We start from the raw sequence: 18,567 nt of genomic DNA, 5'->3' as shown, positions 1-18,567 counted from the left end.
AAATAATCCTCACCGATAAGAAAAGAATTAACTATTATATAATTCACCACTATGATAAAAAGACAACACTAAAATGATTATTAGTAAGAAGAAAACTAATTTGTATAAATATCATTGACATAATCGTCAATAAAAAAAAGTTATTACTTACATAACTCATTAACTAGAGATTAACATATTTTATATTTATATCTATACTATTTATAAAGTCAAAACATCTTATAACTACTTATATATGGTATAATTTTTTTGCTTTTTTTACCCTTCTAATTAACTATTGCCATAATGTTTTCTCACATAATAAAATAAATATTAATGGAAGTTAGAGTAAGTTACATGCACAAAAAATATCAAATCACCAATGCAATTTTTAATGTAAGTTTTAGTAATATCACAATTCATTATCATATTTTTCTATTACATAAATTATAATATTATCTATACTCAATAAAAAGTAATATAATTCTCTAAAATAAAATATATAAAAATAAAATATTTAATACTCATGCCGGTCGAAACGAAGAAAGTGAATTGTTGTATTAGAATATGTTGGTGTTTGTTTATTTAAAATTTAAATAACTCTTACATGTAGAAATTGAGAGGTTGAGAAAAACATTAATGAATACTAATAAGATTTTGAGACAAAGCGATGATTAATCGAATTTCTGAATGTTTGACACTCTAATAGCGAAATAATGATTAAACATGTCACTAAGGATGAAAACACTTTGATATCATCTGGAAGATTATGATGTTAAGGATTGATCAAACTCAAGCATGAGTCAATCAAAGTAATTTATTACATAGGAAAAACAGAAAAAAGATTTTTTCCAATAATAAAGAGACAAATGATAACTTTTACACTTATACATAAGGATCAAAATATTATATCATAAAGTTAAAAGTGTCAAATCGTATTTTTTTATTGTTTTGAGTGCATTTCTCTCTTCTAGAGAGGATCATAACTCAGACAAAATCATTATAAATAATAATATAGTGACTAATAAATAAACATATATGATAAATATATTTAAATGAAATGAAGCAAATTTAATCCTAAATAAGATAATGTTCAATTAATTCAAATTTCATCTAACATAAGTTGTCTTTTTTTGTGTGGAGAAATGTCATTTAAGAATGTTATTCAAGATATATTGAATTATGTATTTGCTCTAGAAGTGTCAAAATGTGTCGGACCGCCAAAGTCTTAAAATTTATAGGGTTTGAGTATTATATTATGTGCTTTTTATTGAATCCGAGTTTTTTAATCTGGCCCAACTGGACTACATTAAAAACGAGCTTACCCAGACGGATTTGGACTACTCATTTTCCTTATAATTTTTTAATCTTCTTTTCGGACCTTTGACTTGGTAATACGCATTAAGTGAAAATTTACCAAAGAACTTATAACAAAAATTATAAATAAATATTGTGTTATGAACTTTTAAATAAAAAATAGAGTAATGTCTAAAAATAAATATTTATAAATTACAATAATGTTATAAATTTAAACATTATATTATTTTCCTATTTTGTGGAATATCCTTTTAAGCTCAACAACAAAATAATGTATCAAATCAAATGAGAAGACATTAATCCATATAGATTTCAATTTTCATTTCTTAATTGTGTATTTAATTAGATTTAACTTCTAAAACAAAAATATAATAAAGAAAATAACATTTACAACAAAACTAAAAGACAACATAATTGTTTATCATAGAGAACTCCACACAACCAAATCTAATATAATAGTTCACAATGAAAGTGGTGATAAATATCATCCAAAAGGTAATATTTTTGATAATGTCCAAATGTTTATATATTAAAATTAAGTTACAAATTATATTGGGTTAGGGAGTGAGAATCCAATAGAAATGAGAGATTTAATAAACGAGTTATGTTAAAAATCATATACGTAGAATTGACATTACGTCTTAACTCAAACCCAAGCCATTAGATTTATAAGTTTGGCTGCATTAGACATAACAAGTGTGTTAAAACAAATATACATTAATATCAAATGATATATATTTTTTTAAATATGTTAAATATGTTAAAATTTAAACAAATATTTTGTAATTTATGTGGGTCAACTCGCTACAACCCGTAACCCACTTAGGACGGGTTTGGGCTACAATTTGATATGCATAAATTATATTCAGACATTTTAGCCCGACTTGGTTTAGCTCGAACCCGATGTAGGCTAGCCCAAACCCTTCCGGATAGCCCATTTTGACACCTCTAATTTGCTCCATCCCAATCAACCGAGCATCCTATGTTGGTTAAGTTGTGTTATTTCCTAGCCGACCATTCTGCTCCCCCCAATCAATCGGCCATCCCATGTTGACCGAACGATGTTATTCCTTGGCTGACCATGGTGTTACATCCATCAACTGGACATCCCATGTTGATCGAGCTGTGTTATTCCCTAGTCGACAATGCTGCTCCATCCAGTCAACTAGGCATCCCATGTTGGATGAGTTATGTTATTCCCTGATCAACCATGTTGCTCCACCCATTTCACTGAGCATCCCATGTTGGTTGGGCTATGTTATTCTATGGCTGACCATTCTACTCTACTCGGTTAACTGAACATTCCATGTTGGTCGAGCTGCCTTATTCTCTGGCCGACTAAGAACCACGCATGGCCAGACAAAATGCTTAACCACATGCCTTACATTTTCCAGTACATTATGGGAAACTTCTGGGACCACTATCCTGACATACTACCTGCAAATCTCGCCTACCCTCCTGCCATCACAACAAGGACATGCCTAGAATACGACTACCATACCTACCACCAGCAATATATCAACTATGCAGAGAGTACAGACCTGACAAATCCACCTGACACGAGAAAAGCAACCCCCAACAGACCAGAATGATCGGTCATGCCAGCAGTATCCAACATAACCACGTCATCTATCTCAACCCTTATAAATATAGGTTCCCCAAATAGGAAGTATCACTTAACATTCACCACTTATCACTTGTCATTGTTACTTTATACTTATCTCTTGCCTCTCATTTATTAATCTCGAGCATTACCTCTCTAGTCACATACTGACTTGATCATCGAAGAACTTTTTCAGGTACTTGCACCAGCGGGTCCAAATCAACCTCCATCTTGTTGGGATTTGTAGAAAATAATCATGTTTTAAAGTGAAATAAAAAAACTTACTAGCCTCACTTTGCTTGGATAAGGGAAGTTGAAAGGCTTTATAAGCTTTAAGTTGCGGTCTGACATTCTTTTTAATAATATATTTATTTATTAATTAATTAATTTAATTTTTGGGGCCTTTTGGGCTTGGATCGTGTGTTGACCAAGTTAACACACACATGCAACAAGGAACGAGCCATTAAAAAGTCGTTGGAGAGATCTCGACCATTATGATAGAGCCGTTGGTAATAGAGTCATTGGTAAGAGATACATTGGTCATAGAGTCGTTGGTGAAAGAGTCGTTGGAGGCCTTAGGCTATAAATAAAGGCATCATTCCCTCATTATAATTTGCACCAAGTTGAAGGCATTTACCTCTCAACTTCTCTTTCTCCCCCTTATATCTCATTGACGCATTTCTGACAACCTTCTCCCTATTTCTTTTTGTGGCACTTGAGAATTGGCACAAACAACCAAAGTGGAAATTTTGAGAATTGATACTAGTAGTCAGTATTGTGGAAAAAGAATTGGCAAGGTAGTCATACTATGGGAATTCGAGAATTAGCACTGATAACCATATTGTGGATGTATTCGAGAGCGATTCTTATAATACTGTAAGAAATCGTATAATAGAGAATTTGGCTGTTTTATCCTGGGGACAACGTGGTTGATAGTCTGCTTGCACAATTTTAGCAGTACAATGAAATATCTTAAAGAGAGCGACCTCGTCATGACTCAGCCAATAACGATTATTTCGTGCCATTCAGAATTGTTGTGAGCTACGATAACAACAATTTTAAGACGTTTCTAATGCAATGACATTCGTAGATAATATTACTGGATCGAACAACTATAACTTGAACAAGCCATTTCAATTTGATGGAACAAATTTCAAACGTTGGCAACATAAGATGAAAATTTTCCTCACTATGAGAAATGTTGCCCATGTTCTGAAAACTGATATCCCAGTGGTATTAGATGAGGCTGAAAAAATAAGGAAAGGGGTAAAGTGACTATTGAAATAGCTCTCTGGAATGAAACTGGTTACTTATGTACGAACTTCATTCTGAATGGGTTGTCTCGTGATCTCTATAATTACTATAACTCATACAAGTCTGCCAAATTAATTGGGTATGCACTTGAAAAGAAATATAATACCGAGGAAGCTGACACTAAAAAGTATACTATCAATTTCATGATTTTCACTACATATCAAATTATGAGAGTTTGAATAGTAACAATGTAAAATTGAGTGCAAATTCTGAAAATTTGGTTGTTTATGAGAAAATTATGATGTATTTAGTTTGCTTAGCTTTAAACTTATGAATGAGTGTTGCTTTACTTCATAAGTTTTAGAAGCAAAAAACAATGTAAACATTTTTTGTTATTGGTTTTGTTTTTATGGAGAAAGAGTTCACATTCTAAATCTAGATTTACTATATTTGGATCTACACAAATAGTAGTATTATGAACTTTTTTTCTGGACCAAGATGAATTGTTAAATTCCAAATTGTACGTGATAATTGCATCGGTAACAGTTTATCAATATTATACATAATTTACACCGTGAAATTTCGATATATATTTTATTAATGATTTATTTTAACAAAAATTAATTTTAGAAATTAATCAATTTAGGCTAAACCATAGTTAAGTGTTAGTCGTGTTTTGTGAATTCCTATTTTGTGGTAAATTTTTGTAATTTTCTGTAACAAGAAGTTTTTGAGCTGCTGTCGGACCCAAATTCACTCGAATTCGGCCCAATAACGTGTTTTTGAGTTTCGTAGCTTGGAATCGAATTTTTATTACGTTGTTGGCTTTAAAATATGATTTCGAGTCAAGATAGACATCAAGTTTTTTCATAACAAATTTCTAAATATTTTTCATTTTGAATACGGTATTTCGAAATTCTAACCGTAAACCAAAATCAAAAGATTTTTATATCCAGCCGAGTATTATTCGACAATACTCAAGCATTGTTTAATTGCGAATGTTTCGCCGAAGAGGTCACTATACTTTCACGAGTGAAACTTGCTTGGCAAGCAAGCAAAAATACTCATATCTTACACATTAAACCCTTCATCTACCTATTACACCATTACTCTTTGAAAACCTTTGGTTTTCCCTTCTCAAATATGTTTCATTGCCTTAAAAGAGCCTCTCTCACTTGGAGAACCCTTGGCGTTTCACTCTTCCTCTTCATTTGATTTTCTCGAGAACTTCAAGGTAACTTCTTATTTCTTTATTCTTCATCTCTTATAAATCTAACCGTTAGTTGCTTACGAGATTTTAGTATGATGTTTATACGCATGTTACGAATGTTTTCAACCGTCGAAATTTTCTAATAATCTTCCTAACTCTTGTTATACCCAAGAACTCGAAAAATGGGTTTTCGTGAATTTAGAAAATTATTGTTTTGAAACCATAAAATCTTGTTCGTGGGGATGTTTTAGTGTTTAAAAATATGCATGTTTTTGTTGATCTTGATGAAAGAGGATGAGTATGAAATCAAAGGATGTTTTGATTTAAAATGTCATTTTGAGTATGGGATTAACTCTTGTAAAGCAGGTGTTGAAATGACCATGAACACGATGAGAATCGTGAACGAGACTATCGAGGATAAATGATGGTTCAAAAATAAGAATCTTGGACCGGATGGATGAAAGTCTCGGATGTTCTTAAAATAGATTAACATGACGTCTTTATATTAAAGTAGTAGGAAAACGATTTAACTCACAAATCAGAGATTGGTTTTCGTGTTTAGTTTTGAGGCATTCGAAGTCAGACAACCTACACATTCACGTAAAGGAGATCAACCGCGCTACAATCCAAGATGAGGGAGAATACATTATGATACAGTTGTGTCCGAATATGACACTCGGATCTCCTAACTACCTCAAAAGTTGGGAGTTATATTTGTTTTTTTTAGAAATTCGTACTTAACCAAATGATTGTGTATCTGGATTAAGTACATATGATTTCTTAAGTTGTATGCCATAAGATAGATTAAAATATCAAGTATTATGGTAGTTATCCATGAAGGAACACCACTTGGGAAACTAAAATGCGTAGGGATCGAAAACAGTGGTGATATTTGATCTGGTGGCCCAAAAGGTTGAGAGAGTGGTCCTGGCCACTAGTCCAGCCAAGCCTGGCCACTGGACCAGCCATGCCTGGGCAAGCCAGCCATGCATGACTACTAGACCAGCCACGCATGGGCGACCCAGCCTCGCTTGGGCGAGCCGGCCACGCTTAGGCGAGGGTTGAGGCGATACCCATTAACCTTGAAGCTCTTATATTGATTTCTATAGCACCATAAGAAAACACATTAGTAACAACAAAAGGACCAATCCACCTAGAACGAAGCTTACCACTCATGAGTCCAAGCTTAGAGTTGTACAACAATACTTTTTGACTAACCAAAAATTCCTTTCTATAAATTAAGTTATCATGGAATCTTTTAGTCTTTTCTTTGTAGAACTTAGAGTTCTCATAGGCTTCTATGCGGATCTCATCGAGTTCATTCAATTGGAGTTTTCTTTCTTCACCAGTTTTCACCGCCCAATATGCACGATGTTATATCTCTACAGGAAGATGACATGTTTTACCAAAGACAACCCGATAAGGAGACATCCATATGGGTGCCTTGTAAGCAGTGCTATGTGCCCAAAGAGCATCCCCAAGTCTGTTGCTCCAATCCTTTCTGTTCGGTTGCACCATCTTCTCCAAAATCCTCTTTATCTCTCTGTTTGAAATATTTGCTTGCCCATTACATTGGGGTTGATAAGGTGTGGAAACTCTATGAACAACCCCATATTTGTTGAGCATAGCTTGCACGAATCTATTGCAAAAGTGGGTGCCATGGTCACTAACAATGGCTCTGGGTATACCAAACCAGCAACAAATGAGAGACCTAACAAAATCCATAACAACCCAAGCATCATTAGTCCTGGTGGCCTTAGCTTCCACCCATTTAGACACATAATCAACAGAAAGCACAATATAGTAAAAGCCAAAAGAAACGGGAAATGGACCCATGAAATCAATATCCTAGACATCAAAAACCTTGCAAAACAACATAGGTTGTTGAGGCATCTCATGTCACCAAGAGAGGGTGCCACCTGCTCTTTGACACTGCTCACAAGTGCTACAAATCCTCCATGCATCTTTGAAGATGGTGGGCCAATAAAATCCGGAGTCAAGCACCTTTCGTGCTGTCCTTTGGGTACCAAGATGGCTACCCACTTCAAAAGAATGGCAAAACTAAAGGACTGACTCAATCTCATGATATGAAATGCATCTTCTAGTAATCTGGTCAATACACAATCTCCACAAATAGGGATCATCCCAAACATAATATTTAGCATCACTCTTAAGTTTATAATTTTGAGCTCTAGATGCAAGTGGAGGAAAAACATATGCAACCAAATAATTTACAATATTGGCAAACCAAGGGGTAGGGAAAGAAACAGAAATATTCAAAAGTTGTTCATCAAGAAAATCATCTTTGATAGACATCATATCAACAACTCCCTCAATCATGCTCAAGTGGTCAGCCACCAAATTTTGTGCTCCACTCTTGTCACGGATCTCCAAATCAAACTCTTGGAGAAAGAGCATCCATCTAATCAACCTTGGTTTAGAATCAGCTTTCTTCAATAGGAACTTCAAAGCTGCATGGTCAGTGAAAACAACAATTCTAGAACCAAGCAAATAAGACCTAAACTTATGCAGAGCAAATACAATAGCTAAAAGCTCTTTTTCAGTTGTGGTGTAATTTTCTTGTGCAACATCTAAAGTCCTGGAAGCATAATAAATTACCCTAGGCAGTTTGTCCACTTTTTGAGCAAGGAAAACCCCCAATGCATATTTAGAAGCATCACACATCAGCCCAAAAGAGACTTTACAATCAGGTGTCTAGACAAAAGGAGTGGTGGTAAAGACTATCTTGAGGCAATCAAATGCATCCATACATCTCTCATCAAAATCAAAGACCACCTCCTTTTGCAACAGGTTGGATAGTGGAAGAGCCTTCTTGCTAAAATCTTTAATGAACCTGCGATAGAAACCTGCATGACCAAGAAAAGAACGAACCTCTCGAACGCAAGAGGGGTAAGGGAATTGTGAAATAACATCTATCTTGGCAGGGTCTACCCCGATTCCCCTATTTGAGATCACATGCCCCAAAACTATGCATCGATCTACCATGAAATGACATTTTTTGTAATTCAGAACAATGTTAGTTTCGATGCATTTATGAAGAACTCTATCTAGACTATCCAAACATGCATCAAATGAAGATCCATAAACAGTAAAATCATCCATAAACACCTTTATGCAATTCTCTAAAAAAACATTGAAAATGCTCACCATACGCTGCTGGAATGTACCAGGGGCGTTGCATAGGCCAAAAGACATCCTCCTATAGGCAAAAGTGTCAAAGGGGCAGGTGAATATGGTCTTTTCCTGATTCTCAGGAGCAATATGGATCTGGAAGTACCCAAAAAAACCATCTACAAAACAGTAATGAGATTTACGTGCTAAGCGCTCAAGCATCTGATCAATAAATGGCAAAGGAAATTGATCCTTTCTTGTTGCTTGGTTGGACGTCCTATAATCAATGTAGACTCACCAACTGTTCTGCACTCTCGTAGGAATCAACTCATCTCTCTCATTTCTCACCACTATAATTCATGTCTTCTTTGGAACCACCTGAACTGGGCTCACCCAATGACTATCAGAATTGGGATATATAATCCCAGCTTGTAAAAGCTTTGTGACATCTTTCTTTACAACCTCAAGGATGACTGGATTGAGTCTCATTTGTGGTTGTCTCACTGGTTTAGCTCCATCTTCCAAGAGTATCCTATGCATGCACATAGATGGGCTAATACTTGGAATATCAACTAAGGTCCAACCAATTGCTTACTTATGCTTCTTCCGCACTTGCAACAATTTCTCCTCTTGATTAGCATCAAGTGAGGTGGAAACAATAACAGGAAGCTTCTCATCATCCTTTAAGTAAGCATACTTGAGGTTTTCAAGCAAAGGTTTAAGCTCCAATACAGGTGCCTGCAAAATAGATAGAACCAAACTAGCAGACATAGATTCTGCACCTTGCCTGGACAAGTAAATCAGATTGATGTATGATGTCTGCAGCAATTGGGTTAGTGCAATCTGATTCTACAACATTTGTATCAACAGAAATATGCAGAAACTCATCAATAAAAGAATTACACATTTCAGAATCAGTGCATGTATGACAAGTGTATGAGTCTATCAATGACATAGAATCAAAATCATTAAGGAAATCACAGATATGCTCATTAGTTAACTCATCAAGTAAATCAATATGAAACACAGAATGGTCCTCAGATGGATGCTTCATAGCATCAAAAATATTAAATTGGACCATAATATCACCAAACTCCATAGATAATGTTCCAGCATGGACATTTATCTTGGTTCGGGCTGTTCTAAATAATGGCCTCCCAAAATGACAGGAATTGTGTTACGGAAGGATCCCTCTTCCATATCGAGAATATAAAAATCAGCCGAAAAAATAAGTTCACCAAACTCAAGACATCCTCTATCAAACCAGCAGAGTAAGCAGTACTTCTGTTTGCTAATTGAATGACTACCCCATTGGGTTGCATAGGTCCAAGTGAAAGAGACATGAAAACAGACATATGCATAACATTAATCGAAGCATCTAGATCTAGCATGACATTCTCAAATTTGCTATTACCTATTATGCAAGGTACAACAAATGTACCTGGGTCCTTACATTTTTCAGGAATGTGAGGAACATGTTTACCTATTAGTGCGGAAACATTTCTTCCCAAGCTGATCCTCTCATTACCTTTTAGCCTCCTCTTGTGAGTTCACAACTCCTTTAGAAATTTTGTATATCTTGGAATTTGTTAGATTGTATCAAGTAAAGGTATGTTCACCTCTACCTTTCTAAATGTGTCCAAGATCTCCTTGTCTACCTCTTCCATCTTCTTACTTTGAATGGCTCTTGGAGGAAATGGAAGAAAAATGGAATATGGTTGTGTAGCACTTGTGGAAGGTTCACTAGCAAGTATTTGTTCACTAGTGTTCTCAGTCTCTTGTAAAACTGGTAGCTTTATTTATGATGCAGCTAGATCAACTTCAATCTGTTTTCCTGACCTTAGAGTGATGGCACTCACATTCTTCGGGTTGATCATAGTCTGGGAAGGCAAATTATTAGAATTCTGAGAGTGAAATGTGTTTAATAAAGTAGCCATTTGTCCCATATGAGTGGTCAAATTCTGAATGGAGGACTCTTGTCTCTGAATGAAAGCTCTGGTCTCTTGGTGGAATTGCATATTCTGTAATGTCATCTGCCTCACTAATTCTTCTAATGAAGGTTCACTAGATGCAGGAGTAGGATTACTATTCACTTATTGTTGCCTTTGTTGTTGGATTGGGGGAGGCACATATGGTCTATTTTGTGCAACATTATTATTCTGAAATGGTGGCCCTAGATGAGGCTATGAAGGATCAGACCGTCTAAGTTTCGGATGATTCCTCCAACCAGGATTGTATCTGCTTGATGAAGGATCATAATTATGTTGTTGTTGTTGTAAATATTTGCAGCATAAGCCTAATGATGGTCACTAGTTTTAGGCTCCAAAAGAGAAGGACAATTATCAACATAATGGTCAGTTGTGGTGCAAATGCCACAAACTCGTGCTACAAATGGAGGTTTCTGCTGATTCATGGCAAGTTGAGTGACCAAGGTAGCAAGGGAGTCAATTTTTTTCTCAAGTTTATCTTGCCTCACCGAATCTGTCACAACATCATGGACACCTCTGACCACTATAGCATCACTACTTCTTGCACTTAACTGTTAATAGTTGGAAGACATCTTCTCAATAAAACATCTAGCCTCAAAATGGGTCATATCTCCAAATGCACCATCACTATCAGCATCAATGACATTCCTCTCCATGTTGTTCAAACCCTCATATAAATATTGTAGGAGGAGTTGTTCAAAGATCTGATGATGGGGGCAGCTTGCACATAATCTCTTGAATCCCTCCCAATATTCATATAAACCTTCTACATGTAGTTGTCTGATTCTAGAAATATCTTTTCTGATTGCAATGGTCTTGGAGGCAGGAAAGAATTTTTCAAGGAAGATTCTCTTCAGGTCAACCCAACTAGTAATAGAACCAGGGGCCAAGTAATACAACCAATCTTTTGAAGCACCCTCAAGTGAATGTGGGAATGCCTTCAAACATATGTGATCCTCTTGGACATCACGAGGCTTCATGGTGGAACATACAATGTGGAACTCCTTAAGATGCTTATGAGGACATTCACCTACAAGTCCATGAAACTTGGGTGAAAAATTGATTAGTCCAGTTTTGAGCACATATGACACATCCTCATTGGGATATTGGATACACAATCTTTCGTATGTGAAATCAGGTACAGTCAACTCCCTTAATGTCCTCTCACGTGGGATTGGAGGTGGTTCACCCATATTTTTAGAGTATGCGACAGAATACACAGAAACAGCAGAATGCGCAGAAATAGTAGAATTAGTATCACTAACAGGTAGATTAACACTAAGATGAAAAGAATCACAATCTAAATTTAAATTTCTAACTTGTCTAACCAAACTATGAAATGTTCTATCAATTTCAGGATTTATTGGTTGCAAAAAGTTAGAATTTCCCCTAGTCATACACTAAATGCAGTAGTAAGAACCATGTAGGGCAGTAAGTGAAATACATGTTAAATTTCAGTGATCAACCAAAAATTTGCATCAATAAAATCCCAATACCATAGGAAACATCCACAAAAAGTTTCAGGATAAAACTGAAAGCCTAACTAATTTAATTAAATGCAACAAAATCAAAACAATTGGAAAAATAAACTTGTAAAATAAAAAAGAAATAGTAAACAAACTCTTTTTTTATTTTCATGGTGGGTTCTATAGACGCGATGTATAGGGAAAGAATTGTTGGATTTTTCTACCCCAAATGCATATATAATATGTCCAATTCTGATTAACGGTTCCAAAGTTATGATAAAAATAGAAAATCAACAGTAAAACTAGTCACTACTTGTTTGTATCTCACAACCAGCATCAAGGTGATTGACTATGATGCATCTAGTATTAAATATGTGATGAAAGAAGCATGAAAACAAAAAATTCCAACCACATCTATATTAAGCAACATACACCTGAATCAAGCAACATACAAATAGCTAAACAAGACAGCAAACAACAAACAGTGAAAGCTACAGACATATTTTGAAATTCAAACAGAATGGTTATTCTAAGACACACACTAAACTATATTAAGAACATTTGACAAGAAACGATAATCCCCAGCAGTGGCGTCAAATTTGATCGAGGACATACCCGATGCTAATAATATAACAATTAAGAACTCTAGTACTAGGAAGTGACTCCTAGGTCATTTCCCAAGGATTATCTTTCAAGAAAAGATTCAAACACTTTATACTCACACACACAAAGGGAGGTTTTGTTGTTGGATTACTATGAACAATAAGCAAATTCAGAAACAATAAATAACAATATGATAAAATGGCTAAATCCCTTTGGTTCATTTATTCACAACTCAATCCTCGGTTTCAAAAGATTATTTTCAGATTCCAACCATTAACTTCCGAATTTGTTGAGAATCAATTAACTAAGCGATAATCAATTCAAAGTTCCAGAACCTAAACCTCTAACTATGCGAAATCAGTATAAGCATGAAACGATTAACAAATTCACACGAACTAAGCATTCATGCACTAGAGAGAGTAAATCAACTAAGCGAAGATAAACTCAACCAACCATTTTCTAAGAAATGGAATTAAGCAAACCAAACTCAGAAATAAGATAGAAGAAATAAAAAATAAAGAAACCGAAAATGCATTAATGATAAAACCTCAAAAGTTGTGATCCATTACCAAAGGAACTTAGTCCATAAATTTAGCCTTCCATGGCAATGGAAGAACAAACCAAAAATGAAAAATGAAGGATGAGTGAAACCCTAGTAGAGCAAAATAGGGAAAAACGAAAATGTGTTTATGTTTCAAAGTGAGGAAAAGTAAAGTGTGTGTGTTTGGAGAGGGGAATTCGAATTTAACCCCTCCAACACACATAAAACCGAATTGGGCCTAAACAATAGGCCCAAAGCTAAATTACAATAAAAACAACTCTTAAAATAAAAATACAATTTTCACTTCAAGGCATATCCTTGACTTCCATAATGTCCAAAATGCTATTTGTGTCAAATGTGATCTAAAAATGATAATATATTTAATCAGGCCAAATAATCCCAAATTAACTCATTTTAGGAATATTAGTCCAATAAAGTTTAAAACACTAAACCATGTGAAACAAAATCAATTAGGCACCAAGAATCATCAATCATGCTATATTAAAGTTATGAATAGTGTGTAATATATTGCTCATCACCAGCCTCGCCTGGGCAATGGAGAAGTAGTGCATGAGGCCCCCAATTGTCGCTTGGGCGAGCCAGCCACGCTTGGGCGAGGGCCATGCAGACGTTTGGCCTATTCTAGGCAGTTATGGGTGCCCGAGCGACAGTACCTCGCCCGGGCAAGACCTTGATGGTGATTTTGAGCAGTTTTGGGTAGATTCTTAGCTTGAGCGGCAGTCCCCTCGCTTGAGCGAGAACCATGCTGGAAATTAAGTTTGTTTTGATGAAATTATAGCTTGAGCGATAGTCTTTTGCCCGAGCGAGATAAAGACCATAATGTGACTATTTTTTACTCATTGTTTGCTTAGGAAATAACCCTAGCTTGGCTGAGAAGTATATTTAATAATTGGGAAATATCATGGCTCGAATGAGGAACCCGATGCCCAAACCCACAAACTTATACTGTTACTTTTGTTCTTGCGCCTTATGTGGGCAAGGATTCTGACGATGATGTCGTGAGCAAGGCGATGCCTAAAAAGGATTACATGATACCAGGCAGCAAGGTCGTCTGATTGTAAGAGGCTTTGCCATGTGGTCGTCTAGGATATTTCAACGATGGTTCATAGTGGTAGGGATGACATTCCTCTATTACGTGATAACGTAAGATCGGGTCCCACAAGAAGCATTTCTTTGGGAGATGTCTTAGGATGGACCAATCGTTTTAAAAGAATGATTAAAAGATTTAATCGGCTAACCTTGGTTAGTGTGCATACTCATTATGAATAACGAAGTGGTGGAGAGGAAATTTATGGGAGATGAACGAGTCTCGCGATGTTGAGAGGGACGGCGATGGCGGTGATTCATCAGCAAAGTCTTGAGGGAGAGTCTAGGTGAGACGAGTCCCTTGTATTCGTGGATGAGGTATTTTGTTGGATCGGACAAGTCTGACAACGCAAACTAGACAATCTCTAACAACCCCTCTTTGCAATCAGGATCAATGAGAGGGATGCCCAGAAAGTATTTGATACGGCACCATCCTGAAATGGATAGTTCTTCGAAACTTATCAATCATATATCCTTGTGAGGAATGATTTATTTTTGGTGCATTCAAATCGGCTTGTTATGGGACTTGTACTCTTGGTTATTTTTGAATAGTATATCAAGAGGATATTAGTGTAAGGATGGATGAAATAAGCATAACATTCAGACATTAAGATCATAGATATTGACCCTCATGATTTGAGTTATAACATCATTCATCATTGTGCATTTATGTATGAGATATATATTGTGTATATTATGTGTGTCTGTCTGGATGTGATATTTCATGTAATTTCATACCGTCAATGAATAATATTCATTAGATGTCTTACTCTCTATTATTTTCTTTTCTTTCTGCTTGTCTTTGGTTCGCGTTCTCATTCAGATGGACCGTACCGCGAGGATTTAGAGCTACCGATTCTCGATGTCCCAGGAGGGGACATGAAGCAGTGACGAACATCGATACACCCACACATGCCCTTGTACCTTAGAGCTGGAGATGGTTTGTGATGACTCTACGATGTGCTTCCCTTCTCAGCATGCAAGCTTGGAGGCTACATTCACCTTACCTGCTTAGAGATTTGCACCTACTGCACCATCCATTCAGTATGTGATTCCTCATGGACCCACTACTTCTGGACCATCTACTAGGAGACGGAGTAGAGACGATGTGCCCAATTTCCCACCAGGAAAGAGAGCTACTAGACGGACGCTGCTCGTTCTTCAGGCAGATGCGAGAGTGGGAAGTAAGTCACAGGGTTCGTCCAATGACCCAGATGAGGAGGAGCTAGAAGCCAAAGAGGAAGATTGTGTGGAGTTAGTCTGTATAGAGGACTCCATTGAGGTGGTGGATCTCTCCTCTGATTCTGAGACGGGGGAGGACCCTAGTGAGTGTCCTAGCACACTCGCTAACACTAGAGCTAGTTACTATTGGTCATTTCCATTTCTAGTTGCCCTTGAGGCGGGTATTAGTGTAGGGTATTTTGGATGTTTTGAATAAACTAGACTATTGTATATATTTTCAGTTTGGACCAGGATGTATTCCGCATTGCTTTCGTATAAACGTTTTCAGTTGTTTTCAATAAAGAATTATTCCACGATATATATTAAGTGGCTTTCGGTTTCCACTAGGTAACTATTGTTGTATTTTCCGCATTTTAAGTTACTTAATGTGATGTCCCAAAAAGAAATCAAATATAAATGAAGGAGTTTTACATTAGACCAAAAAAATTACCCATTTTTTGGGCAATATTGTTGGAGTAATTTTCGGGATGTTACATAAACCTTCTAGCACACAATATGATCCAAGTGTAAAACTTTTTAAGAACACTGGTAAAGGTGCAAGGCAAGTTGAGTATGCTAGCATCATTGGCAGCCTTTGGTATGCCATTGATTGCACTAGACTCGACATTGCCTATGTTGTGGGATTAATATGCAAGTTTATTAGTAGACCTAGTATGGAGTATTGGCATATTATAGAAAGGGTAATGAGATACATTAAGAAAACAATGAACATTGGATTATATTACCAAAGGTTTCCAGCTGTCCTAGAAGGATTCATCGATGTTGATTGGAACACTCTTTCAGATGATTCCAAAGCAATCAGTGGCTATATATTTAGCATAGTTGGTGGGGCTTTTTCTTGGAAGTCAAAGAAACAAACTATTTTGGCTCAATCCGCTATGAAAGTTGAGATGATAGCACTAGCAATAGCTAGTGAAGAAGCAAGTTGGCCGAGAAGCTTGCTTGTAGAGATTCCCCTATGGGAAAAACTGATTCCAGTTGTATTGATCCTTTGTGATAGTATCGTAGCTATTGCAAAAATTGAGAACCACTTTTATAACAGTAAGAAATGACAAATTCTTCGTGAGCACACCATCATAAGCACAACACCATTTGACGAAAGGACTAGCTAGAGTGGGTCATGTACGCACTGAGAATAACTTAGCAAATCATTTGACGAAAGGACTAGCTAGAGAAAAAGTCCATAATACTTCTAAGAGTATGGGACTATTGCCCTTAGAACGAGGATCACTCATGATGGTAACTCGACCTAACTGATTGAAGATACCAAGAAATAGGTTCAATGGGCAATAACAAGTCGTGAAGTGATATGAGAATAAACATGCTATAAAATTATGAGAAGCATGATTCCTGCAGCATATGTAAGGATGAGTTAAACTCTTAATGAGATCTATACTTTAATTGGAGTGGAGTACCTAGCTACAAGAGTACTCTTGATAGACTCACCTATGTGATTTTGGAAGTTGAGGCCGCTTCCTATGAAATTTTGAGGCATAAGTTTCTAGAGCATTCACTATACTAGGATAGATGTGTATGACCTTTAACGCACGAGCTTTAGAGAATACACATTTGAAAAGGTTGTGTGTGGTTTGATACCGGAGATAGAGTTCAAGACTACAAGTCACTCTAGTAAAATCTGGATCTTATTCACTATGCAAATGTTCAAGTCGCATGACACCTTTGTTTATGCACAATCTTATTAAAACCATAGAAATTCTCAGAAATCATTTTTTAATTTCAAGTGGGGATTGTTAGAATATGTAAAAAATATTGATATTTTGAAGTGAAATGAAAAAACTCACTAGTCCCACTTTGCTTGGAAGAAATAATTTGAAAGGCTTTATAAGCCTTAAGTTGTGGCCCAACATTTTTTTTAATAGAATATTTTTTTTGGGCCTTTTGGGCTTGGACCGTGTGTTGACCAAGTCAACACACACATGCAACAAGGAAAGAGTTGTTAGAGAGTCGTTGAAGGAGACCTCGGCTATTATGATAGTGCTATTGGTAATAGAGTCGTTGGTAATCGAGCCGTTGGTAAAGAGTCATTGGTAATAGAGCCATTGCTAATAGAGTTGTTGGTGAAAGAGGCGTTAGAGAGCCGTTGGAGGTCTCAGAGTATAAATAGAGGCATCATTCCCTCATTATAATTTGAACCAAATTGAAAGTGTTTACCTCTCATCTTCTCTTTTTCCCCTCTTATATTTCGCTGATGCATTTCCGGCAAATTTCTCCCTCTTTCTTTCCGTAGTACTTGAGAATTGGCACAAGCAACCAAAGTGGGAATTTCGAGAACTGACACTGGTAGTCAGTATTGTGAAAAAGAATTGGCACAGGTAGTCATACTGTGGTAATTCGAGAATTGACATTGATAGTCATATTGTGGGTGTATTCGAGAGCGATTCTTACAGTTTTATCCTGGGAAAGGTGTGGTTGATAGTCTGATTGCACAATTTTAGTAGTACCACGAAACGTCGTAAAGAGAGTGATATGTTCATGACTTAGTGAGTAACGATTATTTCATGTCATTCAGAATTGTTGTGAGTTTTTGTAATAATACATCCAGACGCCAAAAGAACTCATGCCCAAACCTCGAGTCCACCCACTCCGATAAACCACAAAACAACGGTATTCAACCATGATTCATGAATTTTAATATGTAAATAAGTATGTTTTGAAATGGTGCTCAATGTTTTTCCGTTCATGAGAGCACATTTGTTGTCCCACAAAGTGTGACATTTCATGTACTGCTGTTTGTAATTGGTTGAAAAAATATATTTAAATTAAAATTTTATAATTAATTATTTTTTTGACCAATCACAAACATTGATACATGAAGTGATACACTGTTTTGGGACAGCAAATGTTCACCGAAGATTGATGTTGCAATTATGTTGTCAATGGGTTTACGGGGAAACAAAGTCTACAACAAATTATGTGTTTAAAATATTTGTTGTTTTATATAAATTTTGTTTTTGATGGAATGCTCTCTATTGTAAATTTCGTAGTATCCATACTATAAGTAGTGATGCTGTTGCTTCTGAAGTGAGAAGTAAAAATGAATGCATTTAGAGGAATAATATAAAAAACAAATGAGAAATAAAAAGGAATAATATTTTTACAGGTGC

This window comes from Lupinus angustifolius, chromosome LG07, assembly GCF_001865875.1.
Source record: "Lupinus angustifolius cultivar Tanjil chromosome LG07, LupAngTanjil_v1.0, whole genome shotgun sequence".
Lineage (NCBI taxonomy): Eukaryota > Viridiplantae > Streptophyta > Magnoliopsida > Fabales > Fabaceae > Lupinus > Lupinus angustifolius.
This window is presented reverse-complemented; position numbering follows the sequence as displayed.